At 40.5% G+C, this 20,265-nt stretch overlaps 1 protein-coding gene across 2 annotated transcripts in view; it reads left to right on the top strand.

Moving 5' to 3' along the window:
* The window catches only part of VEPH1 (ventricular zone expressed PH domain containing 1), a 271,345-nt gene that overhangs the window by 223,469 nt on the left and 27,611 nt on the right, over positions 1-20,265 (top strand). The gene's annotated exons all lie outside the window — the stretch shown is intronic.

Here is a 20,265-nt window from a genome sequence, read left to right as displayed (position 1 = left end):
CTCTAAACATCTATTTATTTTACCAGCAAGGAAAAAATATTATTACAGAAGTACCCCCCTTTTACTTATATTGCTTTATGTAGGGAAATTTAAATGAGCAGTTTATTTAAGAAATAAAGAAAATTCTATTTCACTAGGCAGGAACCAGCGACGCAGCATCATTGTATAGACTGTGTCAAAGGTATGGGTCCTTAACTTTATAAGAAAAGAGGAAACGTTCATTTACGTTTTCAGTAAATAATCAGAGTGCTTACAATTGCCACATAGTCTTCTAGGTGCTGAAGAAAGAGCAATTAATTTAAAAATACATAATCAAAGATAAGAAAATTCCATTTTAAGATAACCAACTCTCATTGTAAAATAAAGATTTTAGGGAAAGGGCAGAATTTATTTAAGAAATGAACAGAATGGCCTCTGTGGAGGAACTAGAGATTCTATTAATAATTTCATTCCAGGGCACGTTTGCCTGGCTCTTCAGAGGAAGCGTTGCTCTGATTATCAGAGGACAAGACAGTTGACAGAGCTGATGAGGGGGTTGCTGAAGGGCTGGAGTGTGAGCGAGGGGTCACTTTTATTGACACACATGTTCGAGTTCCCAAAGTATGGAGAAATTCCATATGCCATAACAATGAGGTCTCAAAACTATGCCCATTAAGGAAACAAAACCAAAAAAAAAAAAATTTTAATTTACTGCTGAAATAAAATGTGCCCCATGTGGCTAACATTTGGAGATTTGTTTTCAGTCCACCTTGCCACAGACCCACTGGACAGTTCCCAGGGTGTCAAAGTATAAATAAAACTAAAGCTCCAATTCTGAGTGGCACCAAAAGAGACCTTCTGAAGCTCCCAAAGGCTTAGAGTTAGTGTTTTGAGTTACTGTGTTAACTTATTGCTTGAATAAATAAATACAAAAGTAAGTAAATAAATAAGGAATGGACTTATTAAATATAGACTGTAACTTCAAAATCTTACCGGAAATTCAAGTCTACATGGCTGATATAAGTGATATGTTCTCAAAGGAGAACAGTGTGAACCCAGATGTCTGAGAGAGGTTAGCTGTGTTGAACCTCCCTTTGGGAGCAAGCTAGGTAATAATAGGGTAGATGGGAATTAAGTTTGAGATTTCAGAAGTCCAGATGGGGTTGGGATCTCTTAGGCTTTTAGGCTATGAGTTCAGAACCAGAAAAACTTAAGCAGTATCTAAGAAGCAAAGGAGCTTTATTTTAGTGGGCGGGGGGTCGGGTTGGGGGTGGGGCTCCAAAATTACTGCAGATGATGATTACAGCCATGAAATTAAAAGATGCTTACTCCTTGGAAGGAAAGTTATGACCAACCTAGACAGCATATTGAAAAGCAGAGACATTACTTTGGCAACAAAGGTCCGTCTAGTCAAGGCTATGGTTTTTCCAGTGGTCATGTATGGATGTGAGAGTTGGACTGTGAAGAAGGCTGAGTTCTGAAGAATTGATGCTTTTGAACTGTGGTGTTGGAGAAGACTCTTGAGAGTCCCTTGGACTGTAAGGAGATCCAACCAGTCCATTCTACAGGAGATCAGACCTGGGTGTACATTGGAAGGACTGATGCTGAAGCTGAAACTCCAATACTTTTGCCACCTCATGCAAAGAGTTGACTCATTGGAAAAGACCCTGATGCTGGGAGGGATTGGGGGCAGGAGGAGAAGGAGACGACAGAGGATGAGACGGCTGGATGGTATCACCAACTAGATGGACATGAGTTTGAGTGAACTCTGGAAGTTGGTGATGGCCAAGGAGGCCTGGCATGCTTCGATTCATGGGGTCGCAAATAGCTGGACACGACTGAGCGACTGAACTGAAGAAGCAAAGGGGAGGTAAAAAGATATAAAGAAGGTATGAATAGGCATCTATACAAAGAAGCCAGTGCATGCTCAGTCACTCAGTCTCATCTAACTGTTTGCAGCCTGCGAGGCTCCCCTGTCCATGGTATTCTCCAGGCAAGAACACTGGAGTGAGTTGCCATGCCCTCCTCCAGGGGAACTTCCTGACCCAGCTATTGAACCAGTGTCTCCTGCCTTGGCAGGTGAGTTCTTTATCACTGTGCCACCTGGGAAGCCAGAGCAAGTGGTAAATCCAGTGAGTATCAAGTAAACTCCATGAGAATGCAAGTCCTGATAGGAAACCGCAGGCCAGATGATCAGGAAGGCAGATTGAGGGTGGAATGTGGAGGCAGATGCAAAGTTGGGGAGATGGTGGGCTTTAAAACACAAGGTCTGGGCTTTTAAAAGAAAGGGGAAAGTGGTTCCATGTAGGAAATGACATGAGCAGTAACATGGAAGAGATGAAAGATCACAGTCATATCATGGTAAATATAACACAGGTTCATCCATTCAGTTAAAAATATTTTTTGCAAATGCCTGTTCTATGCCAAGCACTGTACAGACTGAACCCAAACAACCATGCTCTGCCACATGGAGACAGGCAAAGTACAAGTAAACAAATACACAATTCCACACTGGTAGGTACTACACAAACATAAATGCCCGAAGGAAGACATGAAGGACAAGGGCATTGGCTGGATGATCAGGGAAGTCTTCTCTGAGCTGGTGACCGAGATGTCCTGGTAAAGAGAGCCTATTTGCACAAAGACTTTAAGATTTTAAAAAAACAAAATCACAAACCAACACACACACAAAAGAGGAAGAATTTAAAAAGAAAGACAAAACCTTGGTGTATTAGAGCATTCTCCTCCAAGTTTAAATCACATTCCATCAGAAAAATATATTTGAGAGACTTCTCGTGGTCCAGTGGTTAAGAATCCACCTTGCAATGCAGCGGATGTAGGTTCAATCCATCCCTGGTCAGGGAACTAAGACCCCACATGCCTCAGAGCGACTAAGCCCACTCACTGCAAACAAGAGAGTCTGTGCGACCGCAGTGAAAGATCCCACATAACATAATGAAGATCCCATATGCCACAACTGAGACCCGACACAGCTAAAGAAAGAAAGAAAAATTTTTTTGAGCAAGCACCCTCCATGCTTATTTTTATTTACTTATAAATTATATTCATGTATTCATTGGGCTTCCCGGGTGGCTCAGTGGTAAAGAATTGGCCTGGGTCAGAAAGATCCCCTGGAGAGAAGGAAATGGCAACCCAGTCCTGTATTCTTGCCTGGGAAATCCCATGGACAGAGGAGCCTCGTGGGCTACAGTTCACGGAGTCACAAAAGAGCCAGGCACGACTTAGCAACTAAACAACAACAACAAATTACACTCATTATTTCCATTAGAAAGTATACTCAAAGATAGAAATTGTAAAGGAAGAAATGAAAAAGAAAGTGGAAATTCTGTTTTCTCCTTCCCACATAACAGTGAAAGGTCGTGCACACGTAGAAGTCAATTTTCTCCCATTCCACAGCATTGGAAGAAGTGTAAGGGTCAGGGGGGAGCCAAGTAAACAAAAAGAGAGTGAAGACTAAGGGGTTGAGAGTTGGTCTGGGGGGCTTTACCACTGGCCTTCTAAGCTATGGCAAGGAGTTTAGATTTTATTGCAGTCTGTGGGAAGTCACCCAAGAAATTTGAGAGGCAGATATTACCCAGCTTTTCTTTGAAAGATCACTTAGTGTGCTGTGTGGAGACCAAATCAGATCAGAAAAGGGCAAAAGTAAAATCATGGTGATCATGAGGGGAATTATTGCTAATCCAGATGAGAGAAAAAGAGTAGTTAAAACTGAGATGATCCTGGGAGGGATAGAAATACATGACACATTTAATATAAATTTTGAAGGTAAATGAGTCAGGTGTAAAAGTTGGGGAGACTTTTGAACACCTTACATTTAAAATGCCTGTGACATGTTCCAGTGGAATTGTTTAGTGGGCAAAGGGGAAGTGGTTTAGGCCAGAAATATAAATGAAGGCATCGTTGGCACAGAGATGATGAAAGCCATGGGAAGAGTAAAACCATCTGGGATGAGAACACAGAGAGGGAAAGGATCCTATTCAGGACGAAGTCCAGAGAACAGCCAAGAAATAAAAGAAACACAGAAAACTTAGAGGTCACTGGTCTCTAGAGTCCAAGAAAGAGAGAAAAGGGAATTGGGTGGAATTTGGCAACCAGATCAAGGAAGGTAAGTACAGATAAGCATCCATCCAAATTGGCAACTTAGAGCAGTTTTAATGGAGTTTTAAGAACAGGGTTCAAACAGGAGTCGGTTGAAAATTGAGAAGTGAAGAATGAGGAAGGAGGCATATTAATAGAACATGTAGGGAGCTGTTTTAAAAGTAAGGTGCTGCATGGGTTGGCGATGGAGGAAGTCTGGAAACAGAATGGAAGATTCGAATGGAAACTCCCAGAGCACACTTGTAAGGTGTTGGGATGAAGCAACAGAGAGGGTGAGAAAGATGAGTAGAAGAGGGAAAGGAGCTGCACACAGACCCAGGTCCGTTAGTGGATTTGGTGCCAGGATGATGAGTGAGTTCTTTCTTATAGCCTTTCATCTTTTTCAAGGAAAGAAGAGATGAGGCTATCAACTGAGAGTGGAGTTAGGGAAGAAGGAATGGAATGTAGGAGATGTGGGGAAAGAGAAAATCTAAAATGAAATTCTCACAGAAAGGAGCCATGATCTTAACTAGAAAAAAATGGCAGGACTGTCTGGTAACAAAGAAAATCCATTTGGATTCACCAGTGATCAGCTGTTCAGGGGCTAAATTCATCCACCCTTGGATGTTTGTCTTTTGGTTGAGTGTTAATGAGATGGTGAAAAGTTTCAAGGTAGGGTGGATCTGTATTTGAAAAGACAGAAGGTAAACATGCAGACCCAAAGAAAAGATTTAAAATACCTAGATGTCCATCAGCAGACGAATGGATAAGAAAGCTGTGGCACATATACACAATGGAGTATTACTCAGCCATTAAAAAGAATACATTTGAATCAGTTCTAATGAGGTGGATGAAACTGGAGCCTATTATACAGAGTGAAGTAAGCCAGAAAGAAAAACACCAATACAGTATAGTAACACATATATATGGAATTTAGAAAGATGGTAACGATAACCCTGTATGCGAGACAGCAAAAGAGACACAGATGTATAGAACAGTCATTTGGACTCTGTGGGAGAGGAAGAGGGTAGGAGATTTGGGAGAATGGCATTGAAACATGTATAATATCATATAAGAAATGAATCACCAGTCTAGGTTCGATGCAGGATACAGGATGCTTGGGGCTGGTGCACTGGGATGACCCAGAGAGATGGTATGGGGAGGGAGGTGGGAGGGGGGTTCAGGATTGTGAACACGTGTACACCCGTGGCGGATTCATGTTGATGTATGGCAAAACCAATACAGTATTGTAAAGTAAAATAAAGTAAAAAAAAAAATGCTAAGAAGAAGAGTCTACACCTAGGAGACTCCATCTGAGAGATAGAAAGATTGTCTTTAGAGCCAAGAAAAAAAGCAGTTATTTTCTTCACGCATGCATGCTTGCTAAGTCACTTTAGTTGTGTCTCTTTGTGATTCTTGGACTGCAGCCTGCCAAGCTCCTCTGTCCATGGGATTTTCCAGGCAAGAATACTGGAGTGGGTGCCATACCCTCCTCCAGGGGATCTTTCTGACCCAGGGATCAAACACCTATCTCTTATGTCTTCTGCCTTGTCAGGTGGGTTCTTTACTGCTAGCGCCATCTGGGAAGCCCAATGGTCTGTTCTTCCCCTTGGAAACAAGGGCATAAGCTCATCCATGAGCTCCTTGCCAAGGTGAAGGCAGGCAAACAGTGGCTGAGAGGCCAGATGAGGCTGATTGTGACCCTGTCCATGTTTACACCATGCTCTGTGCATAAGACTTGTGACACTAGGAAGCATTGGGAGAGTATTAGCTTAAGCATGAGATAACTTTTTATCACAATTTATCTAGTATCAGTGGACTCACATTCTTCCACTATAGCCAGGTAATAGTTCATCTGGGATTAACGCAATGAATTATAAGAGGAGAGGCTTGAAGGCAAACAGACTCCTTGAGCACTGACACGTCCTCTGGAACTTTTACAAGCAGGACTTTTATTGATGCCTTAGGACCACTGAGTTTGGAAATCCAGCCGAATTCTAAACTTTGCCTCCTTAAATACTGTCTCTACCTTCATCTGGATTCATTTTTTCCCCTTAACAGCTGCACACTATAACAATCCAGTTGAGCCCCTTATATCAACAATTCCATACATACCAACTCATTATATTAAGAGATTGTACCATTTTGTAAACACATTAAATCTAAGTGACAGTTCCATTCACTATTTAAAAACTAAAAAATCATTGCCCTTACACTTGGCTAATTAATACACACTATCAATATCTCCCTAACCACCATCCACATATACTTTGCTTATGTCGTACATAAGCTTTTTTAAAGAAATTAAAGTCAGCATAAATATTTCCTGGGTTTAGTTTGAATCCTGGCTGATCACATGTATTGTGTTTCCTTCGTGTTTCACAAGCCAGACTATCCTATAATGAAGCATGTCAACTTTACTACTGTAGTGAGCATTCCTTCACAGTCAGCCAGATGTTCTGCATCAGTCAAGGAAATTAAAAAAATAAAAGAAACCTTCAGAAAATAGTTAACGAAATAACTCTATTCCTAGGGGGACAGAGGTATGCAGTCCCTCCAAAGTGTCTGTTCTAATCCAATAGTGATTTAGGTTCTTTTATTAAGTAATCAGTGCACGAGTATAGTCTTTGCCTTTTCTGCTTGATGCTATCATGGATATTGTGCCTACAGACATTGGGCACTTAGCTAGCAGGAAAAACAGCACCAAGCAAAGTGGAAGCGTGGTCATTTGAAGCTCAGGATTTGGGTTTGAATCCTGGCTCCAGCACTTGCCAGTTATTTTATCTAAGTCCTCTCTGCTTTATCTTCTTTACCTGCAAAGTGCAGTAAAACACCAGACTCAGTTCACTGGGGTTTTGTAAGTTTTGGGAGACATAATTCATGTAAAATCCTTGAACAGTGATTGAGACATAGTGAGAGGTCAATAAACGGAAACTAGTATTATCTTACTGTACTTCCTCTGCAAGACCTCTCTCGGCAAAATGAATAACAAAGCTTTCAACTTTTGAAAATGAGCTTTATTTTCACAAAAGTCAAAAATGTATCCAGGCCTCGGTCTGTTGTAAAAGGAGACTTGTTTTTGTTCAGTCACTAAGTCGTGTCTGATGACACCATGGGCTACAGCACGCTAGGCTACCCTGTCTTTCACTATCTCCTGGAGTCAAACTTATGTCCATTGAGTTGGTGATACCATCCAACCATCTCCTGTATTGCCCTCTCCTCCTGCCCTCAATCTTTCCCAGCTTCAGGGTCTTTTCCAATGAGTCAGCTCTTTGCTGACTCAGGTGGCCAAAGTATTGGAGCTTCAGCTTCAGCATCAGTCCTTCCAATGAATATTCAGGGTTGATTTCCTTTAAGATTGACTGGTTTCATCTCCTTGGAGTCCGAGGGGCTTTCAAGAGTCTTCTGCAGCACCACAGTTCGAAAGCATCTGTTGTTTGGCACTTAGCCTTTTTTATGGTCCAGCTCTCACATCCATAGATTTGGGGCTTCTCCAGTGGCTCAGTGGTAAAGAATCTGCCGACAATGCAGGAGCTGCAGGAGATGCAAGCTGGACCAGCTTTCTTTATGGTCTAGCTCTCCTATCCGTACATGACTCTGGAAAAACCGTGGCTTTCACTATACGAAACTTTGTCAGCAAAGTGATGTCTCTGCTTTATAATATGCTGTCTAGGTTGGTCATAGCTTTTCTTCCAAGGAGCAAATGTCTTTTAATTTCATGGCTGCAGTCACCATCTGCAGTGATTTTCGGAGCCCAAGAAAATAAAATCTGCCACTTTTTCCACTCTTTCTCCATCTATTTGCCATGAGGTGATGGGACCAGATGCCATGATCTTAGTTTTTCAAATGTTAAGTTTTTAGCCAATTTAAAAAGGAGATTACTCAAACTTAATAATAGTTTTCAGGTTAAAAGCTGGGAAATTACTAAAGTAATGAAACTTTTTCTTGTGCGGTTCATGAATACACTCTAAAAACAGTTCCAAAACGTACTTCTAAAAATGTTTAGAGCAGTGGCTGTGTCACTAAGATGTGAGTTGTCATCCAAGATTGAGTTCATTTCTAGATTAAATTCTGGGACTTTTTAATGTAAAAAAGTCATAGCAATTTAGACACCTTAACACTAGACATATCAAGAAAGAAGAATCAATGGCCCTATTGGCTTTCTTGTTTTTTAAGCAAAGCTGCATGTAGATTGGCAAACTTTTAGGTCTAACACATTACTCTCTTCTCCTTAGAGATCACAGACTGGAGTAATCTTTGTATTTATGATTTCAGTAAACAAATATTTCCTAGCATCTAATTATTTTCAGTACATCTTTGCATTTTTATACTATTTTCAATATAATTTTGTGTTCTTAATGGATACCAGTCTGAGGGGAAGGAGCCTTTTTTTAAAGTCCTCTGCTAAATACAGTCCAGGGTATCATTTGATGCTTCATTCCAGGATCTGGTAAATCCTTGCACAAGGTAAATCCTTGGTAAATACCCCTTGTAGCCAACCCAACTGCTCACACTTCACATGAGCCCCTTTCTTCGTGGATTTTCTCCAGAGCTAAACACCCTGATTCCAAGGCTGGTTTCACTAGTTCTCAGACCTCAGTGCATCAGACTTCCCAGGGGAGCTTGAGAGCTTGCAGGTTCCTGGGGCCTCCACAGGTCTTGCAAGGGGTACTTGCTGGGTGGGCTTGGGACTCTGCATTTTAGACACATGATCCAGGAGATTCTGAGGCAGGACGCTCCACCGTCTACTCTTACAGCAACACCAGAAAAGAGGTAAAGGCAACTGGAATCCAGTTGACTTGGCTTGAATCACATCTCTACCACCAACATGCTCTGGGAATCTGTGCAAATTGGTTAACCGCCCTAAAATTCACTTGCCTCATAGGATTGCTAGGAAGGGAAAATGAGATGATGCGTTTAGTTAGTTAAGCACCCAGCAGAGCGGTGGCACAGAGTAAGTGCTCCGTAAACAGCGCCTATGAAACCATGACTTCATTCACTTCCAGACTGTGGTTAAATCACCTGTTTAGTTTTCTCTTTTTGGGATTTGTAACAATTTAGATATATTTATGGCTCTGCTTTACATTTGTTCCATTTTCACCCCTTTCATAAGAACTGAGTGCTATGGTCTATGTGTGAGCAGGGCTCAGGATACCTCATTATAGACCCACGTTTGTGTCTAATTACTCCCTAAATGGGCACACCTCACTGCACCCTTTAATCTCAGCGTCTCATTAGAGTGCTCCACTTGCCACCTTGTTATTTCGCATCTCTTCACCCACGTCCTCTTTTTTTTTTCTGTTCCTCCTTTCAGTCCTCACATCTTCTTACACCCATTTCTTTATTCATAGTATTAAATCCCTCCTTTTATGCTTGTCATTATTACCTCCTTTCTGCACAGCTCATTACATCCCTCCATCTGTGAACCTCATTATGCCATTTCATTTTTATCTCATTACTCCCTCATCATGCGCATACTATTAGTTCCTCCATTCATGCATGGCACTGCATTCTTTCTCTCTGCTTCCTATCACAATCTACCCTTTCTACCCTCCCCCATTTAATGCTTCCATTTATAAATCACATTACATCCCCCCAAATGCCTTCATCTTTACACCCAATCATTTATGCATCTCATTACACCACTGCCCAGGCACATTTCTATGTGCATTTCTATTTGTACGTCTCATTATGGCTCCATCAGACACGCACATGTCATTACCTGCCTCCCCTTTCAGATGTTCACATTGCATTGCATCTTTTTATGTCTGCATCTCATTACACCCTATACTCCTAGGTTTGACAACAAGCTAACAAAAACAGACAGATAAATATGTTACTTGCTTTTAGAAAATGAAATATGTTTTTCAGGCACCTAACATCAATGTTTCTTTTAAAAGCCATTCATTTCAAAAAGATTTACATATATTTATCTAGCTAAAAGGCAAAAAGCACTGTTTTATATGCATAAAAAGGAGCTTATCTTACTTTGTTCATATCATCATCATTATCACTACTTTGTGTTATTTCTCTATAGTTTACAAAGTAGTGGAATTACCCTGAATTGATCTGTGGCAACAGCTCGCTAAAGGAAGCAGCTTAAGGATCACAGTCATTGTACAGACTGAGAAGTACATTGAAAGAGCCTAGAAATTAAGATGTTTCCCAAGAATTGCCAGTGAATGACAGTAGTAGGGCTCAAACTCAGGTCTTCTGGCTCCAAAACCTGCATTCTTTATACCATCCCACTGTGCAGAAAAGAACCTTATTTCTAAGTTTCACTTCTGTCATTTAATCCATTCGGTGATTTAGATTTGGTTTGTTTTCTAAAACAAAAGAGTAGAACCTGTTTCAAGCACTTTGCATTTCATGCCTTTGTCTCTGAGTTTGAAGAGCTAGATTAAAACAAGCTTTCATGTGGAGCTCCCCCAACAAGAATGGATGCAAAAAGTCAGGAGAAATAGATGGTCCTTTAACAACCTTCACCACCAAGGCCAGCCTCGCACAAGCTAGATGAGGAGATCCCTCTATGAGGAATTTGAGGGGTACCAAGGAATCTTCCCCACACATGCAGAACCTTTCTTCCTCACAGATTCTAATCCCTGCTAGTCTCTGATTCACTCAACTGTGCTCTCTGCCTCACTTTTATTTTTTATTAAGTTGTGAAATAACTGACATTCAGGGAAGCACAGAAAGATGATATCCATTCCTACCACAAGATAGAAGAGATGTTTACATTTCCTTCCATATTTACTTCAAATATTTTCCTTTATGAAAAGGAAATACTGCAAATACTCTCCTGAGGTTGGTGTGTATTATTTCCATGGTGCCTCAGATGGTAAAGAATATACCTGCAGTGCAGGAGACCAGGGTTCGATCCATGGGTTAAGAAGATCCTCTGGAGAAGGGAATGGCAATCCACTCCGGTATTCTTGCCTGAAGAATCCCACGGACAGAGGAGCCTGACGGGCTACAGTCCATAGAGTTGCAAAGAGTCGGACACGACTAAGCACATTGTTTTTGAATTTTACCATATGCATTTATCTTTTGCAATATGTTATTTATGTCTTGAAAATATATCTGTTCATACATGTAGATCTAGCTCATTCCTTTTCACATCTGTGGAATTTTTCACTGTGTGAAGAGACCAGAGTTTGCTTTATTCCTTTCTCTACTGAGGGATAATTCAACTGGGTAGTTCAACTTACCTTGGCTGCCTTGATCTCTACTTCACCAATGCTTAGCACTGTGCTGTATCTATTGAAAGACAGATGGAGACATCTGAAGTTTCCATATCATGGGAAGTAGTGCCTTCTCATTAAGTCCACAGTAGAGTCAGTTTTATCTCCTTCGTCACGTCTCCAAGTAGTAAAGGGAAAGTCACTCAATCATGTCTGACTCTTTGCGACCCCATGGACTGTCCATGGAATTCTCTAGGCCAGAATACTGGAATGGGTAGTCTTTCCCTTCTCCAGGGGATCTTCCAACCCAGGGATCCAACCCAGGTCTCCTGCATTGCAGGCAGATTCTTTACCAGCTGAGCCACAAGGGAAGCCCCCAAGTAGTAAACATGTCAACAAAATGATCATTCTTGAAGTAAAACTAGACCCTGGTCAAATGTCGATATGCAGTGTTGTTGTTCAGTTGCTAAGTTGTGCCCAACTCTTTGAGACTCCATGGGCTGCAGCACACCAGGCTTCCCTGTCCTTTACCATCTCCCAGAGTTTGGTCAGACTCATGTCCACTGAGTCAGTGATGCCATCCAACTACCTCCTTCTCTGATATGCATTTAGCCTATTAAAAGAATTGTACCTAGAAAGAGTGATCTGGTCCCCAGAAACTGGAATGCCTCCAACTGACAGTGGCATGTAAAGATAGAGAAAAATAAAGTGTTTTCTGCAGAAGTGTGGTTGATTGTCCCTATGGTTTAAGAAGCAGTGGTTTAAGAAGTTACTGGAGACTGTCACCAGCCCCTTTTGCAATCAAACCACGATGACTGTGGTCACCACAAGCATGGCCTATTTCATGCATGAGAACGGGTTGTTGGATGGTAATTCCTCGAAAAACTTCAGAGTGTAGAAAGACCTTCCATTGTGATGTGGAAAGGAATTCTTCATACTGTGCTGGTGGGCAGGTAAACTGGACAGCCAACCTGAAGAGCAGTTTATCAGAACCTAGTGAAATTAAAGATATGTGTAATGTTAACTTTTTAATGTCTCATGAAAACAAGGTTTGTGGAGCAGAGATTATTATTTATAGCAAATAACCTCACGGGTTCTCCTTTGACTCAGTTTTTTACCCTTATGCAACATGATGAAAACCAAAAGTCATCCTACACATAGCAGGGTCTGTATTATAGGTAAAAGGAAAGGAAAATGTTAGTCACTAAGTCATGTCCAACTCTTTGTGACTCCATGAACTGTAGCTCACCAGGCTCCTCTGTCCATGGGATTCTCCAGGCAAGAATACTGCAGTGGGTTGCCATTTCCTTCTCCAGGGGATCTTCCCAAACCAGGGATCAAACTCAGGCCTCCTGCATTGCAGGCAGATTCTTTACTATCTGAGCCACCAGGGTATTATAGGTAAGGAACCCTGAAAATATGAATCTGAATATTTATATAGGAGAGGAACAGCACCTCCACTCTTCTGAAAGAAAGAGAGAAAAATCTTTGCTCCTTGGAAAGGATTCTGGGTTCTTACTCTTACCTTTTGGGATGCAGATAAGTCATTCCAGTGGAGAGTGAGACTTGTGTCTCCAGCTTGATAAACTGGGAATGTCTCCAAATCCTGGGTCTTATCCCCACCTTGAAATGTGAACATACACATACGTCTTGGAAGATAAGTCTCTCTGGATAGTCTTTCACTTTCTGATTTGTTATGAATTAACTTCTGAAGCTTGTCTTTTTAGCCCAGGTCCTAAGTTTCAGTAAAAAATTTTTTCAGAAAGCCCAAGCTGTGCAGAACCATAAAAACGTTTTCTCTGTATTCTTACATATGCCCTGTAATCCAGCAATTTCACTCCTAAATGATTATCTCATAAAAATTCTTGCTCATGTCCACAATGGGACAGGTATGATGAGAATATTCATTACTGCATGGTCTGTCTAGGTGCAGAGGTAGAGGCACCCTTGATGCCCATTCCTAGGAGAATGGTGAGATAAAATGTGGTGGATGGTGAAGATGTACTAGGAAATCACATTGCAGCAGTGGAGGCAACAAACTAAATATGCATACAAACCATGCCGAGATCTTGAGGGAAGTAAGTGAAAAATAGAATGTAGTCTACAGCATAATGTGTTTGTGAAAATGTCAGATACCTTAAACGTTGCTACCTATTTTTCAGGAATACATATCTATTCAAAAACATATATCACACTCCCAAGAGTGAGAACTTATATAAAGTGGAGGAGGGAGTAGCAGTCTAAGAATGAGAGAGTATCAGGGATAAAGGAGGAAATTTTTTTTTTTTAATGTATTTGTTTATTTGATTGCACTGGGTCTTAGCTGCGGCATGTGGAATCTAGTTTCCTGACCAGGGATCGCACTCAGGTCCCTTGCATTGGAAACACAGTCTTAGCCACTGGACCACCAAGGAAGTCCTTGAAGGAGGAAAATTAAGACAAGAGAAGGACCTCATGCCCCAACAAAATAACATACAGAGCTGAGGAGTATGGTTATCTCACTAATGGGTTCCAAATGAGGAAAAAGGAAGCCTGCCCAATGAGTTTTTCCACATCAGCACCCTCTGTGATCTGGTACCATATAGTAATACATAATAGTCCTAGATGCTCAGTACGTAGTTGTTAAATACAGGTAGCAAACATTGATTAGGAAAAAAGAATAAATAACTGTGATTCTTTGCTTTCCAATATGAAAGGAGATTCTGTGGGAAGGTGGGCTTTCATTGATAATAGTTCTAGTGATTATATTTGCTCTGACATTCTAGATATGCCAACGTTTTCTTGACACTTGAAGAGTCGTAGTCTTTTGCCCTTGCTTTCACTCTGGTAACAGATACTTAGCTTTTAATGAACTAAAGTTTAAAAGAAATTGGATCCTTAAATAAATTAAATATTGGCTTATCAAACATTTATGAAGCCTCTTCACCCAGTTTGCCACCTTTATTTTGACTCAATCCATATGCTTATATTTAGACTTTCCTGGTGGCTCAGACTGTAAAGCGTCTCTATACAATGCGGGAGACCTGGATTCGATCCCTGGGTCGGGAAGATCCACTGGAGAAGGAAATGGCAATCCACTCCAGTACTATTGCCTGGAAAATCCCATGGACATTGCCTGGAAATGTCCTGGAAATGTCCCATGGACATTGCCTGGAAATGGAAAATCCCATGGTCCATTCCAGGGACATTGCCTGGAAAAGCCCATGGAAAAGGCTTATATTTACCAAAAAGCATATATTTACTTTTCCATAAAAGTTTACTTTATTCAAACTCTTGTCGTGTTTACTGCCACCTTTCTGTAGTGTAAAAAAAATCACTTTTTTACAGTTGTTAGATGAGTGTGAAATTTTGACTTTTTGAATCAAAACAAATATCCTATCATATTTATTGATTCTTGAATGAAAGAATTCTTTTTTAAAAAAAAAAGTCTCTTAAATAAATCAAACATGAATGCTTTCTTCCAGCCACTTTAAGCCAGAACCATAGGACTGTCACTACTTGCTAGGAAAGTGTTCAGTTCTTCCCAACACTCTGGGATTCAAAAAATAAGAAGAAAGTCAAGTCTGTTTTATGATCTATAGTATAGTAAAACGCTTACCACTTTGACCTCAAATACTCATGTGTACTTAGAGTTCTTTTCCTAATCGGGGATGGAGAAAGGAGAGACGATGGGACATAGCGCATATGGGACATCCGTGTTGAACACTGGAACACACTATGAGCTCTTCAAGGTCAGCACCCATGCTGCCTCTGCTCAGTCTGTCTTCCAGACATTGCGCACCTCCCTCCCCACACAGCTCAACCTCCTACCAAGTCTCAAATGAGTCCCAACAAGTTCAGCATTCATGCCTCAACTCTTCCTTCCGTATTGCAAAATTTGGAATAAAAAAGTCTCTGATGATCAGGAATGAAATTTTTACTCTTGCAACCAGATTATGTATTTTGTCATATGAAACCAAAGTATTGTGGGAAAGTATGAACATATGCACATGAGGATTGACAGATTCCTCGAATACCAATTAATGGAGATGAATCAGCCATCTTTGCATCTATCCCCAGGGGTGTAGGATTAATTTCCCAGTCAGTGCATGTCAGAATAACTTGGGGAGCTTGTTTAGAAATGCACATTACCAGGCCCAAACTCAGACTTATAAGGTTATGTTTCAGAGGCAGACCTGTATCTGATGTTTGTAACAGTTTTCCTAAGGATTCCTGGTGTCAATACCTCCTGAGAACTGGAGATCCTAAAAAGCTGAAGATCTTGAAAACAAGAGGTCAACATGCTATATTGATGGATTCAGGCATTCTCCTTCAGTTACTACATTTTATTCTAAAAGCTTGTTTTATAATATTAGATAAAATGAATTCCTATAATATGCATAGTTATTGTTCGGTCACTCAGTCATGTCCCACTCTTTGCGACCCATTGTACTACAGCATGCCAGGCTTCCTTTTCCTTCACTATCTCCCAGAGTTTGCTCAAACTCATGTCCATTGAGTTGGTGATGCCATCCAACCATCTCCTCCTGTCACTCCCTTCTCTTCCTGCCCTCAATCTTTCCCAGCATCAGAGTATTCCAATGAGTTGGCTCTTTGCATCAGCTGGCCAAAATATTGGAGCTTCAGCTTCAGCATCTGTCCTTCCAATCAATACTCAGGGTTGATTTCATTTAGGATTGACTGGTTTGATCTCTTTGCAGTCCAGGTGGTTATCAAGAGTCTTCTCCAACACCTCAGTTTGAAAGCATCTGTTCTTTCACACTCAGCCTTCTTTATGGTCCAACTCTCATCCATACATGACTGGAAAAACCACATTTTTTACTAGACGGACCTTTGTTGGCAAATTGATGTCTCTTTTTTTAAATACATTGTCTAGGTTTGTCATAGCTTTTCTTCCAAGGAACAAGTGTCTTTTAATATGCATAGAGATAATAAAAATAATACTTATTTTTTAAATAAGTATTTCTAAAAGGGCTTAATGGTCATACTAAATAGACATGAAAATTGAAAATCTAAATGCTACTGTTGATATGTGTCTTAATTAACAAAAATTTAGAAAAATTCATTGAATAGCTCCTATAGGCAAAGTGCTCTACTAATTAATTTCAGAAACTACAAAACAGTGTAGAAGTCAGTCTTCTTGTTAAGGTGCTTTAATCCAGTTGAGAGCCAAAAAGTCACATCAGAAGATTAATAATAATCTCATCCAAACACAAATATAGGTGTGTTCCAGTTTCCCTCTGTGACAAATGCTGTGTACCTTATGTCCTTGGCATACAGGGCTGTGTCTCTTACATCTATGTATCTTTGGTTCCTGACAACAGGTGCTCTTAATACTAAGGGATTTGACTTGAATTCAACAGAGTTGTTTCTCAGAAATTGAAATAAAATGTTTAAATTAGAGCATAAATACTCTTTAGTGTCTCTTTTGCTAGTTTGTTCATTCAACATACAGTGTTTCTTACAAGACAGTTTGCCTACAGAATGTAGGGCAACATAAGTAATAAAAAGATGAACAATATAGAGGTGAATCATTAATTTTCTTCCCTCAATAAGTTTATTTCACACCCCAAACTCCATATAGTTAGAACATGTACAATAGAAATAACCATAAAGACAAAAAGCATTACTATTATGTGAAAATACTGAAGATTGTTTTAAAAATAACTCTTTACATTTCTTAAAACATGCTTAAACTATGTGCCGAGAGTTGATCCTATTAACCATAAGCACACAGAGCACATGAGGGAATCCTATGTTTCGTATCTGTGCAAAAATACTGTTAGAACAGGATTTAAATGTGCCAGAACCCAAAGTTCTTCCAGATGTATGCTTTCACTGATTTCTGGAAAATTGTTTCCCAATACCCTCTCACAGTACATAGACCACATTATAAGATGGAGAGGCCACTTTGCACTTTTACAGAATCCATGGCATTAACTCATGCTGTCACTCTCATCAAAACAATGTTGTAAATATCCAGTCATCTTTTCAAACTGGCTGGTGTAGTTTTCCTTTAGGGAGCTTCACAAAAGACTTATTACATAGTTTTCCAAATTCCTACTCCCATTAAGTTTTTTTTTTTTTCCCTAAACCTGGAGAAATATTTACTTAATCAGCTATTCAGAAACATCATTTTTCCCTCCATAGGCTTTTATCCCTCTTGAATTAGACAATGATTATCAAGAAAATCCTTCTTAGTACATGTTTACTATGATTATGTTTCTTTTTATTTAAGTCAACAGAAATAATACAGACTTCAATATTCTTTGAGTTTTATTGAGGCCTGATCTGGGGTGTACTTGAAAGAATGTGACCCCTCTAAGTAGAAGCATCATTTTCACTGAATATTGGCCAAGCATGTCACCTTCTCCTCTTCTCCACAATGTAGTCTAGGTATTGATGCCTAAAACTGCATAACAAATTACACAAACCTAGCAGCTTAAAACAACACCAGGAGTCTGCTTGTGGCATTGCTGGGTCCTCCACTCACAGTCTCACAAGGCTGCAATCAAGGTATTGGCCGGGCTGTGTTCTCATTTGGGGAGCTGTGTTTCTCATCGAATGGAAAGGGTCAGCTTTCAGGCTTGCTCAGGGTGCTGGGAGAAATTTGGTGGAGGGTCATAGGACTAAAAGACGGGCTCTGTTACTGGCTGTTGTCTGAAGGCTGCTACTAGGTCCTAGCATCCACCCACAGTTCCCAGCCACATGGTCCTCTCCATAGGCAGTTCACAACATGATAGCTTTCTTCTTCAAGGCCAGCAGGGGAATTTCTCTATGCATTTGCTGGCAAGGTTGGTTTTTTTGTGTGTGTATGTGTGTTGGGGGAGAGGGCGAGCAGGGATACATAATAATATAATCACGAGATTAATATCTTATCACCGTTGCCATATTCTTGGTTAAAAACAAGTTACAGGTCTTTCCCACACTTAAGAGAAAGGGGTTATACAAAGAGATGAACACCAGGAGATGGGAATTATTAAAAGGTCACCCTAGGGTGTGTCCAATGCCATTGAACGGAAATATTCAAGGAGTGACCCTATCCTGATATAAAATTACTCTCCTAGAGGCTAGTTGCTTAAATGAAGGTTGCAGTTCTTTAAACAAATCAATTTTGGTTCTCTTGTCTTTAAAGAAAAAAAAAAAAAAAAGAAGAAGCCATATAGCAAATCCTGGGCTTCCCAGGTGGCACTGGTGGTAAAGAACTCACCTACCAATGCAGGAGATATAAGAGATGCAGGTTCAGTCCCTCAGTTGGGAAGATCCCCTGGAGAAGGAAATGGCAACCCACTCCTGTATTACCTGGAGAATCCCATAGACAGAGCAGCTTGACAGGCTATAGTCCACAGGATCTCAAAGAGTTGGTCGGACACAACTGAAGCACCTTGCTGTGCTGTGCTTAGCCACTCAGTTGTGTCCAGTTCTTTGCATCCCCATGGACTGTAGCCCACCAGGCTCCTCTGTCCATGAGAGTCTACTGGCAAAAGTACTGGAATGGGTTGCCATGCCCTCCTCCAGGGGAATCTTCCAAATGCAGGGATTGAACCTAGGTCTTCCACACTGCAGGTGGATTCTTTAGGGTCTTAACTACCAGAGAAGCCCACTTAGCACATCACAAATCCTAGGCAAGGCCTGCGGAAGCTATAGGACACAGGAAGGTAAAGAAAATAAGTAGGAGAGAGAAATAATGACCTCGAGCACACTTAAGAAATCAAAATTCCAAAAATCTAGGTATCTCTAGTTGAATGGCTTGTGTTTGCCTGTTTTGTGATTTATTTTGCTTTGGTTTTCCACCAGTATTTGGAATTACCTGTGTTTCGTTTGTCTGTCTATTCGAAGTTGACTGTTACTACCAACTTCAGCAGTTCATAGAATTACCATCTACCTTCTTCACTCAGTCTCCTTTGCACAACACTTAAATCCTCTGAAGAAAATTTGCTTTTGACTTGAGAACTTGAACACTGGGATGTTACTTGCCATCTGTCTTAAACTTTGAAAGTAACTTTTTGCCAAGACAAATGTGAATTATGAGCAACAACCTGGGATATTTCTGGTCTCACAACAGGACAACTAAAGGAACCCTGAAGTATTACTTTAAGTACTTTGTTTGCTAGCAGTGCTTGTGGTGAATGAAAAATTGATCCTTAATTGTGTGGGAAAGAGAGAAACGATATGCATACCAATGGCCAAGTATAGACTTCAGAGACTTAGCAGTTTTGAGACTGATATTTATGAACATCTGCTTTTTCCCCATAAATTTTAATATGGATTTCATCCTTTGAAACCTCTAAGACTCCCAGGTGCTTCTTCAGTCTTTATCTTGGAAATATGCTTTTTAAGAAAACCTCCTTTTTTTCTATTGAACACATTCAAAATCATTCTTTAAAATCATTTCTTTATAAACAGTGCCCATTGGAATACCTAAAATATGATATTAAAGGTTAACTACTCAAAAAGCTGTCCTGTTTTGTGAGCCGCCAACATGTCCAATCCCAGAGCACAAACCGTAGCAGTCTTAATAAAGGGTACTGAGAGGTACTCATTTCTAGTCCCAGTTTATGCTTTTCATTATCCCACAAATATTTATTTAATGCTTGCATGTCTTTAGTGCTAACATTATAGCAGCCAACAAAACAAAGTCCCTGCCTTCATTGGATTTTTGTCCCAGTGAATGTAAATGTTCTACAGAGCGAATCCCCTTTAAATTTTCATAATATTGTTCATATAGCTCATTGAGAAACTTTGCACAGGGCCTACACACCAGTGATGTTCATCCATTCTTGATGTTGGACAAGATGCTGGGGATACAACTTGTGAACACAGTAGATGTGTTTCTGCTCTCAAGGAGCTGAGTTCAGCATACCTCTCTCCTGTGTCAAGAAAAGCAGACCCGAGAGCTTCAGGGTCTTCCCTTCCACCATAAGCAATGCTAACAGTGCCTCCAACCCCTAGCTCTTGGGCATGCTGAGAGCTGTTACTATGGGTACAAGATGAGAGTGCGGACCAG

This window comes from Oryx dammah, unplaced genomic scaffold, assembly GCF_014754425.2.
Source record: "Oryx dammah isolate SB20612 unplaced genomic scaffold, SCBI_Odam_1.1 HiC_scaffold_2, whole genome shotgun sequence".
NCBI classification, from domain to species: Eukaryota; Metazoa; Chordata; class Mammalia; order Artiodactyla; family Bovidae; genus Oryx; species Oryx dammah.
Note: the sequence above shows the minus strand (reverse complement) of the source record. Positions and strands in the feature narration are given on the sequence as shown.